Source organism: Cherax quadricarinatus, chromosome 4 (assembly GCF_038502225.1).
Source record: "Cherax quadricarinatus isolate ZL_2023a chromosome 4, ASM3850222v1, whole genome shotgun sequence".
NCBI lineage: Eukaryota > Metazoa > Arthropoda > Malacostraca > Decapoda > Parastacidae > Cherax > Cherax quadricarinatus.
This window is the reverse complement of record NC_091295.1, coordinates 43,166,918-43,178,139: the sequence shown is the minus strand read 5'-3', so window position 1 is coordinate 43,178,139 and position 11,222 is coordinate 43,166,918. Positions and strand designations below refer to the sequence as shown.

General features: G+C 41.3%; 1 protein-coding gene across 1 annotated transcript in view; it reads left to right on the top strand.

The window, feature by feature from the left end:
* The window catches only part of LOC128684340 (uncharacterized), a 319,293-nt gene that overhangs the window by 122,813 nt on the left and 185,258 nt on the right, over positions 1 to 11,222 (top strand). The window lies entirely within an intron of this gene.

Here is an 11,222-nt window from a genome sequence, read left to right as displayed (position 1 = left end):
ATTAGTAAGACACATAAAAACGCAATTGTAACTGATAGTATCTATTTCCCAAACGTTTCGTCTACACAGCAGGCTTCTTCAGTCGAATACGGAGTTGGCAAAATGTGGAGACAGCAGAAGCGATGGAAAGGTAAAAAGGTAAATTAATTACGTTTACTGTTGTAACTTAAACTACCGCCTGCGATTGTTGGGTAGTTCTGGCGTGTCGTTGTCTTCATCTTACATCGCCAGTTGTGCCTGAATTTTAACTGAGTTGTCAGTCGTGCACACATGGTTATGATTGGTTATCATTCTCGCTTAGAGGTTGAGGATGTGGTCATTCTCTCAAGTGCTCCTGCTTCGTCTGGGTGTGTTACTGGAGTTTCCCTGAAGTCTACCGTTCAGAACGAGGTCGAGTGGAGCACCTACTCAGAAGCTCGCAAACGTAGTAGGGGATTGGTGAAATATTAACTTCTCGCTAGATCATGCTTGATGATTTCTTATTTACCTAGGACGTTAATCTTCCCATGCACTCTGGTGAAGAGTGTTGCTCAGGTCACTGAATTGCAAGGTAGGGCTTGAGTGTTTTTACCCTTACATAGACACTCGCACTACAAGCTCCCCTACACACTCCTTTAATATCCCTTCATTAAACTGGTGCCTCCATGGACTGTTATATTATACCTAATTAAGTGGTTATGTGGCTTATTATAGCTTCAATGACTCTTACTAAATCAGTTACCCATTTTAATAGGCTAATTCTAATGCATATTGAGCATTTATCAAAGTGTTGCTTTATTGCCCATTATGAATGTACTGATGAATGTCACAGTGATCCATGTTAACTGCGTAGCTTGTTCTTTTATGGCATTGCTCTGGGGAATATTTCTTTCAAAAAACTATTACGAGAACTCATCATGTTTATTATTAAATAGCGTCAGATACTCACGTGGGACCTGGTATTAAGCCCTGAATGGATGCAAAACCAAGTTGAATAACCAGTTAGGGTTCACTGTTTGTTCATAGGATGTTTAATAACTTTAATTAGTCATATATATTTGGAGTTGCTGGACAATTCGGGACGTCTTACCCCCCCCTCTCTCTCTCTCTCTCTCTCTCTCTCTCTCTCTCTCTCCTCTCCTCTCTCTCTCTCTCTCTCTCTCTCTCTCTCTCTTTTATATATATATATATATATATATATATATATATATATATATATATATATATATATATACATATATATATATATGCAAACAATCGCAGACGGGCGATCTTAACTATGAAGGACAAGCTAGGGAGGTGTAAATCTTTAGTTCTTTCTCTCATATCTATATATTTCACTCTTAAAATGGATTTATATATATACCTGGAGTATACCTAGAGAGGGTTTTGGGGGTCAACGCCCCCGCGGCCTGGTTTGTGACCAGGCCTAAGAAAAGGGAAGTAATCGTATTTGATTCGAGGAAGGGATGGATAACTCCAACCCCTGAGAATCAAGAGCCCCATGAAGGATATTATAAAAACCAATGAGATAAGTAAAGCTAGGTATAATTTGCATATGAGATAAGTAGAGCTAGTTGTCATTAAAACATGTGAAAATTAGATCTAGTTTTAATTAGTTGGTGAGGTGTAGATATCGCTGGTGTTAAATAATTAGGCATCATCATTGTGCTGGCTTTAATGCCCCTCGAGTAATTCAATTTGATGACCTTCATCAAGCTTATCCTGAGTTATTAATGCAGCGCGCTAGTTATCTCTTAATATGTATAATTACCCCAGGGGAGATTCATGGCAGGAGAGACCCTGGCCTCAGACCACGGGGGAGACGCACACACACACACACACACACACACACACACACGCACCACGCCCACGTCCACAACCACGCCCACAACCGCGTTATTTCCATCCTGGTCAACAGCCTACGTAATACATCCTCTTCACTCACTTGTTGAAACCAGCATTGTGGCCGGAGGAAGTGGAGGGTGTGGTGAGAACCTTCTGCTTTACTCTCCTAATCTTCAGCTGTCTAGAATGTAAATTTTTATGGTTAATATTCTAGATTTAGATCCTAAGATTTTCTAGCATACACACACACGCACACACACAGACACACACACACACAAACACACACACACACACACACACACATTCTAGCAAGGTGAATAAAAATATTCTCTCTCTCTCTCTCTCTCTCTCTCTCTCTCTCTCTCTCTCTCTCTCTCTCTCTCTCTCTCTCTCTCTCTCTCTCTCTCTTTTTTTTCTTTTTTTATACATGGTTTGACAAGATTAAGGATCCCTAGTTTTATTGACAAGCTATTTACAGGATAAGGATTTCTAACTTTATTGGCAAGCTAAGAGCTGTTACCTACATCAGCTCATTTGAAAGCATTTTTATTGTTATGAGTCATACAAGTAGGGAACAGGATGAAGTTGGAGCCGTCTGTGGGCCAGCATTTTCATTTGATCAAGTGACTTTATCTCGTTGACATCATTATGCTGTACGAATGTGTTCCATACTCGAGTCATCCTGGGTACGTATGATCTCAGATGGAGTGATGTTCTGGAGAAGGGTACAGCCAGAGTGAAGTTGCTGTTTTCTGCCCGTCTTGTGACATAAAAGCTTGTTTCACGCTGTCCTCGAAGTGGATCCAAGTGTGGTACTTTGACAATATTGGCCTTGTACATAACAGTAAGGCCACCCAAATCCCTCCTGTGTTGAAGGCTCTGCTGAAATGACAGATCTATCCAGGATGGGTCCAGGCGAAAGATGAGACGTCGTGCTCTGTTCTCTACTCAGTCAAGTAGTCGCAGATGAGAGGAGGAGGCAGGCAAACCAAGAAAGTGGAGCATACTAAAGGTGTGAGAGTACTTGTGCCTCGTACAGAATCTTGCAACCCCTACTGTCAAGCAGATGCGAGATACGGCGAAGTGCTGTAAGCTTCCTGGCTGCCTTGTTTGCAAGATTTACAACATGGTTCTTCATGGTTAGTTTGGAGTCAAATTTCACCCCAAGGATATCAACTTCTTCTCCAGGTGCCAACACCCTCCCATTCATCCTTACTATTGCACCAGCATTACCATCATGGTGCCTAGAGGCGATCATCATTTCCGTTTTCTCAGGTGCAAATGTTACTTGCCATCTATTTCCCCAAGCTGATATAGCTCTTAGCTGATGATTGATGTAGCTTAGAGCAGCTGGCATTTCTTCTCTTGGATAAGTGAATGTCATTGTACAGTCTGCATATGCATGTGATTCTGGGATGAGATGAAGAAGGTCGTTGAAGTAGACATTCCATAACAATGGTCCCAGCACGCTTCCTTGTGGAACATTTGCCCCAGTGGAATGTCTTGCTGATTCCGTTCCATTGAGAACTACACTTAGAGATCTACCATGAAGGTAATCACTGAGGAGACATAGCATAGAGCCTGCAATTTCTAGTGCTTGAAGTTTTGCTAAGAGGCCCTGGTGCCACACCCTGTCGAAATCGCCAGCAATGTCCAGTGCTACCACACAGCTGACTTTGGATTCATCCAGTGACTGGTGCCACTTAGTGGAGAGGTTTAACAACAGATCAACAGCAGAGTAACCTTTCCTGAAGCCATATTGACGATCACAAAGTAGTGAGTGGTAGTCAAAAAACTCTGTCATTTGTCTTGAGATTATTGTCTCAAGGATCTTACCAGTGATTGACAGGAGCGACACTGGTCTGTAGTTGCTGAGTTCTACTCTGCTCTTCTTTTTGTGAACAGGGACTACATTTGCCTCTTTCCATAGAGAGGGCCATTTACACTGTACTAGGCAGTGCTGAAAGATGCGAGTTAGAGGTGCTGCTAGCTGGTCTGCACATCTTCTCAGCAATCTTGGGCTCAACTTGTCTGGGCCCACAGCCTTTTCTTGGTCAAGCGATTTAAGAAGGAAATGCACTTCCTCCTGCCTTATTGTCACCACTGACAGTTTTGACACAGTTCTTGCAGCTAGCCAAGGAGAGTCCCTTGCTGGATCAGGAACTTGCATTTTGGTAGCAAAGTGTTCGGCAAAAGAGGTCCGCCTTCTCTTGACTACTATTAGAGGTGGTCTCATCCTGTCGATTTAGAGGTGGAATGAGTTCATCTCTCTCTCTCTCTCTCTCTCTCTCTCTCTCTCTCTCTCTCCCTTTCCGTCTCCTCATCCTCCTTTTTTCCTACCTAAGCACATCAAATCCATCATTATCCTCTCTTAAACAAGAGCCCTTGTCTTTCACAGCCCATTATTCTATACATGATATTCTTCAAGAAGCAAGATTCTGGGTTTTAAATAAAAAATCGCTTCAGCTTTCCTCTCTGCATGACCTAGACAGGATTCCGGCTGTTTGTTGAAAGATATAATTGAGGGTTGTTTCTTGAGAGGAAATGTAACTAGCGGCTTTTAGATGAGAGGCTGTTACTAAAGAAATAAATTAACTAGTGGTATTTGTAGATCGGTAATTTAGCTAGCAAATGTTAGCAGTGAGGTAATTTACCGACCGTCGTTAGTAGTAAAGTAATTAACTGGCGTCTTTTAGTACTTATGGTCACTTTTACAGATGGTTGCTAGTGCAAATTACTTTTAAGCTGGAGGCTGTTAGTAATAAAGAGATTTACTGATAGTTGTTAGTGTTTAAGGTAATTTATCTTATGGTTATTAGTGGTATGGCCTTTTAACTAGTAAGGTAGTTAGTCTGGCTATTTAATTAGTACCTGCCAGCAGCAATTCCACTAATTAGTAATAGTTAATGGCGGTGTTATTAAGCTGTTCTTTGTTAGTATAGACACCTTTTAACTTATGATTGTAAGTGGAGTGGGTTATTATATTAAAAGTTTCTGGAGTAAGGCTATTTAATTAGTGACTGTTATTGGCATTGCCATTTCAGTAGCAACTGTTATTGGCATGGAAATTTCAATGGTAACTGTTATTGGCATGGCCATTTCAATGGTAACTGTTATTGGCATGGCCATTTTAATGGTGACTGTTATTGCATGGCCATTTCAATAGCAACTGTTATTGACATGGCCATTTCAATGGTAACTGTTATTGACATGGACATTTCAGAGGTAACTGTTATTGGCATGGCCTTTTCAGTGGTAACTGTTATTGGCATGGACATTTGAATGCTAACTGTTATTGGCATGGCCATTTCAGTGGTAACTGTTATTGGCATGGACAATTCAGTGGTAACTGTTATTGGCATGGCCATTTCAATGGTAACTGTTATTGCCATGAGTATTTTAAGTGGTCGTTGTTAGTGGTATGGCAAATTAAACAGCAGCTGTAAGAAGAGGTAGGATTTATTTGCAGGTGACAAGGGACTAGGAAAGCCACTTTCATCTTCGGTAGTGGAGGCCATTTTGAATTTAAGTTGAGAGAGAAATATAGACAGATAGAGATAGAAAGAGAGAACATGCGAAAAACAATTGTGTAATGACTATAGTGAAGGGGGAGGAAGAGAAAGAGAAGGAAGGGCGACCGGGAGGAAGAGGAGAAAACTGAAAGAGGATACGAGACAGAGAGGAAAAAAATGGGAGATTGAAGGTTCTAGAGAGAACAGAGAGAACAGCAGGGAGAGTGATGGTGGTGGTGATGATGGTGGTGGTGATGATAATAGTAGTGATGATGGTGGTAGTGATGTAATGATGGTGGTGGTGATGGTGGTAGTGATGTAATGATGGTGGTGGTGATGACGGTAGTGGTGATGTAATGATGGTGGTGGTGATGAGGGTAGTGGTGATGTCATGATGGTGGTGGTAATGATGGTATTGGTGATGTCATGATGGTGGTGGTAATGATGGTAGTGGTGATGTCATGATGGTGGGGGTAATGATGGTAGTGGTGATGTCATAATGGTGGTGGTAATGATGGTAGTCGTGATGTCATGATGGTGGTGGTAATGATGGTAGTGGTGATGTAATGATGGTGATGGTGATGATGGTAGTAGTGATGTCATGATGGTGGTGGTAATGATGGTAGTGGTGATATAATGATGGTGGTGGTATTGATGGTAGGGGTGATGTAATGATGGTGGTGGTAATGATGGTAGTGGTGATATAATGATGGTGGTGGTGATGAGGGTAGTGGTGATGTCATGATGGTGGTGGTAATGATGGTATTGGTGATGTCATGATGGTGGTGGTAATGATGGTAGTGGTGATGTCATGATGGTGGTGGTAATGATGGTAGTGGTGATGTCATAATGGTGGTGGTAGTGATGGTAGTCGTGATGTCATGATGGTGGTGGTAATGATGGTAGTGGTGATGTAACGGTGGTAGTGGTGATGATGGTAGTGGTGATGTAATGATGGAGGTGGTAATAATGGTGGTGGTGATGTAATGATAGTGGTGGTGATATAACAATGGTGGTGGTGGTGGTAATGATGGTAGTGATATAATGATGGTAGTGATGATGTAATGATGGTGGAGGTATTGATGGTAGTGGTGATGTAATGATGGTGGTGGTGATGTAATGATGGTAATGGTGATGTAATGATGACAGTGGTGATGTAATGATGGTGGTGGTATTGACGGTAGTCATGTAATGATTGGGGTGGTAATGATTCTAGTGGTGATGTAATAATGGCGGTGGTAATGATGATAGTGGTTATGTAATGATGGTGGTGGTAATGATGGTAGTGATCTAATGATGGTTGTGGTGATGTAATGATGGTTGTGGTAATGATGGTAGTGTTGATGTAATGATGGTAGTGGTGATGTAATGATGGTGGTGGGAAAGATGGTAGTCGTGATGTAATGATGGTACTGGTGATGTAATGATGGTGGTAGTAATGATGGTAGTGGTGATGTAATGATGGTGGTGGTAATAATGGTAGCGGTGATGTAATGCTGGTGGTGGCAAGGATGGTAGTTGTGATGTAATGATGGTAGGGGTAATGATGGTAGTGGTGATGTAATGATGGTGGTGGTAATGATGGTAGTGACGTAATGCTAGTGGTGGCAAGGATGGTAGTGGTGATGTAATGATGGTGGTGGTGGTAATGATGGTAGTGGTGATGTAATGATGGTGGTGGTAATGATGGTAGTGGTGATGTAATGATGGTGGTAGTAATGATGGTAGTGGTGATGTAATGATGGTGGTGGTAATGATGATAGTGGTGATGTAATGATGGTGGTGGTAATGATGGTAGTGTTGATGTCATGATGGTGGTGGTAATCATGGTAGAGGCTATGTAATGATGATGGTGGTAATGATGGTAGTGGTGATGTAATGATGGTGGTGGTAATGATGGTAGTGGTGATGTAATGATGGTGGTGGTAATGATGGTAGTGGTGATGTAACGATGGTGGCGGTAATGATGGTAATGGTGATGTAATGCTTGTGGTGGTAATGATGGTAGTGGTGATGTAATGATGGTGGTGGTAATGATGATAGTGATGTAATGATGGTGGTGACAATGATGGTAGTGTTGATGTCATGATGGTGGTGGTAATGATGGTAGTGGTGATGTAATGTTGGTGGTGGTAATGATGGAAGTGGTGATGTAATGATGGTGGTGGTAATGATGATAGTGATGTAATGATGGTGGTGACAATGATGGTAGTGTTGATGTCATGATGGTGGTGGTAATGATGGTAGTGGTGATGTAATGATGGTGGTGGTAATGATGGAAGTGATGTAATGATGGTGGTGGTAATGATGGTAGTGGTGATGTAATGATGGTGGTTGTAATGATGGTAATGGTGATGTCATTATCGTGGTGGTAATGATGATAGTGGTGATGTAATGATGGTGGTGGTACTGATGGTAGTGATGTAATGATGGTGGTGGTAATGATGGTAGTGGTGATGTAATGATGGTGGTAGTGGTGATGTAATGATGGTGGTGGTAATGATGGTAGTGGTGATGTAATGATGGTGATGGTGATGATGGTAGAGGTGATGTAATGATGGTGATGGTGATGATGGTAATGGTGATGCCATGATGGTGGTGGTAATGATGGTAGTGGTGATGTAATGATGGTGGTGGTATTGATGGTAGTGATGTAATTATTGTGGTGGTAATGATGGTAGTGGTGAAATAATGATGGTGGTGGTGATGATGGTAGTGGTGATGTCATGATGGTGGTGGTAATGATGGTAGTGGTGATATCATGATGGTGGTGGTAATGATGGTAGTGGTGATGTAATGATGGTGGTGGTATTGATGGTAGTGGTGATGTAATGATGGTGGTGGTGATGTAATGATGGTAGAGGTGATGTAATGATGGTGGTGGTGTTGATGGTAGTGATGTAATGATGGTGGTGGTATTGATGGTAGTGATGTAATGATGGTGGTGGTAATGACGATTGTGGTGGTGGTAATGATGGTGGTGGTAATGATGGTAGTGGTGATGTAATGATGGTGGTGGTAATGATGGTAGTGATGTAATGATGGTGGCGGTAATGATGGTAGTGGTGATGTAATGATGGTGGCGGTAATGATGGTAGTGGTGATGTAATGATGGTGGTGGTAATGATGGTAGTGGTGATGTAATGATATTAGTGGTAATGTAATGATGGTAATGTATTGATGGTAGTGGTGATGTAATGATGGTGGTGGTAATGATGGTAGTGGTGATGTAATGCTGGTGGTGGCAAGGATGGTAGTGGTGATGCAGTGATAGTGGTGTAATGATGGTAGAGGTGATGTAATGATGGTAGTTGTGATGTAATGATGGTAGTGGTGACGTAATGATGGTGGTGGTAATGATGGTAGTGGTAATGTAATGCTGGTGGTGGCAAGGGTGGTAATGGTGATGTAATGATGGTGGTGGTAATGATGGAAGTGGTGATGTAATGATTGTAGTGGTGATGTAATGATGGTGGTGGTAATGATGGTAGTGGTGATGTAATGATGGTGGTGGTAATGATGGTAATGGTGATGTAATGATGGTGGTGGTAATGATGGTAGTGGTGATGTAATGATGGTGGTGGTGGTAATGATGTTAGTGGTGATGTAATGATGGTGGTGGTAATGATGGTAGTGGCGATGTAATTATGGTGGTTGTAATGATGGTATTGGTGATGTAATGATGGTGGTGGTAATGATGGTAGTGGTGATGTCATGATGGTGGTGGTAATGATGGTAGTGGTTATGTAATGATGGTGGTGGTAATGATGGTAGTGGTGATGTAATGATGGAGGTGGTAATGATGGTAGTGGTGATGTAATGATGGTGGTGGTAATGATGGTAGTGGTGATGTAATGATTGTGGTGGTAATGATGGTAGTGATGATGTTATGATGTTGGTGGTAATGATGGTAGTGGTGATGTAATGATGGTAGTGGTGATGTAATGATGGTGGTGGTAAAGATGGTAGTGGTGATATAATGGTCGTGGTGGTGGTAATGATGGTAGTGGTGATGTAATGATGGTGGTGGTAATGATGGTAGTGGTGTTGTAATGATGGTGGTGGTAATGATGGTAGTGGTGATGTAATGATGGTGGTGGTAATGATGGTAGTGGTGATGTCATGATGGTGGTGGTAATGATGATAGTGGTGATGTAATGATGGTGATGATGGTAGTTGTGATGTTATGATGGTGGTGGTGATGTAATGATGGAGGTGGTAATGATGGTGATGTAATGATGGTGGTAATGATGGTGGTGGTGGTGGTAATGATGATGATGATGATGATGGCGGTGGTAATGATGAAAGTGTTGGTGGTGGTGACTATTTTGACACTGATGGATCCTACTTCATAATTTCCCTCTCCTTTCCTCTTCAGCCTCAACTCACCTGACATGTCAGCACTCATGTCCCCACACTAATTCATCTAAAAATCTCAACTGGTCTCACATTTCAGCCCATTTCTCATCTCGGCTTATTTCTAGTCTCCGTTCACCTCATAATTCGTCTCAGCTCTCATCTCAACGACGCTCCGACCTCTCCTCATCTTCCATCTCTCCTCCCAGCTCATCTCCTCTCCCATCTCAGTGATGCTGTGACCTCACCCTCCGACCAATAGCATCCTCCAACTCCGCGTTTTAATTAGGAAACTTTATTCTCTTTCGTCTGCAAATCACGTCGCCAGGACCATTTGAGCGGCCTTTTGATATTTTTCAGCGTGAGGGACATTTGCAATACCCATCCAGGCGCAGACCGAGGGACTTTTTCCCCCTCTTTAATGTTAAAAAATATATTTTTTTAGGAGGGGGGAACCATTTTCAGTTTTTTTTAATCTGAGTAATGTCTGTTCCCATTTTCCCATTCCTGTCTCTAGCGATTAAAGGACGGAGGCTCGATCTTTCAGAACCTCTTAAATGATGAATGAACCACATGGGTTTTTCGTTTCATGTGTCTATGGTAGTAGAAGCAATTATAATAATAATAATAATAATAATAATAATAATAATAATAATAATAATAATAATATTAATAATATTAATATTAATAATAATAATAATAATAATAATAATAATAATAATAATAATAATATTAATAATAATAATAATAATAATAATAATAATAATAATAATAATAATGATAATAAACGTATTTATAGTGGGTGTAAGAGGTCTGGTTATATAGGTGAATATTTGGTGGCCAGGGATTTCTATAGAGCGGAAAATACACACGCTTCACTCGGTTCGCAGAGTTTTATCATGACCTGATGAGCGAAACACTGTCATAGTTAAAGCTTGCTCTGAAACGCGACTTTTCTTCTCTATTGACACCAATGCGACGTTTATATCCTGTTCATGTAGAAAGTACACGTACACCTAAACACCAAACATTGTAAATGGATGTGTTGCCTGAAGTGCTAATGTTTGGGGTATGTTTTGAGAGAAAGAGAGAAACAGAGAGAGAGAGAGAGAGTATGTTTATCTGGTATTCTCTAATTTTCTCGCATTGCGTGACTTAACAATGGTCCAGGATGGTCTGGAACGTCGTCATAAGGTTTCTCTCTTAAGTACGAGAATTTGGCGAATTGTTTTTGTTTATCTAAGGATACTCAGAGGGAGGAGTATTACAACCCAGGATTTCAAATGGCCTGTTATCCTGGGTGTAAAGGGAGCAAAATAAACAGCAGAAAACTTTTGACTTATATTATCCTTCACCAATTTAGAACAGAAGTATGTACACTATATACACTATGTACAGCGATAGGTATTAGTGCACTCCACGGTAAGCAAGGCAGAATAGAAGCCACTAGAGAGCAGAACGTGCTTCAACCAGCTCTAGAATGGGAATGACAATGGCAGACAGGAGATTGGTACCCACATAACCTCT